Genomic DNA, 304 nt, shown 5'->3' on the forward strand with positions numbered 1-304 from the left:
AAAACAGATTTTACAGAATACAAAATCTTCACAAAAACATCAATGAATGCATGAACATGTGAGGTGAAATGATGAGAAATCAAACATGAAATGCCTCTCAATTCTAAAGCATAGAATTCTCCCTTTTCTAATCTCACAAATGCAATGTCATATAAATGCAACAATTAACACGAAATATGCTCTAACTCTCTTAAAAAATGCAACATGCAAGATATGGCTTCAGTTCTGAAAACGCAGTTTATAAAGAATCACTTCAGCAGCCCAGTTAATCGATTAAGACCTTGGTTAATCGATTAACGTGTTT

The sequence above is a fragment of the Lupinus angustifolius genome, chromosome LG16 (genome assembly GCF_001865875.1).
Source record: "Lupinus angustifolius cultivar Tanjil chromosome LG16, LupAngTanjil_v1.0, whole genome shotgun sequence".
Lineage (NCBI taxonomy): Eukaryota > Viridiplantae > Streptophyta > Magnoliopsida > Fabales > Fabaceae > Lupinus > Lupinus angustifolius.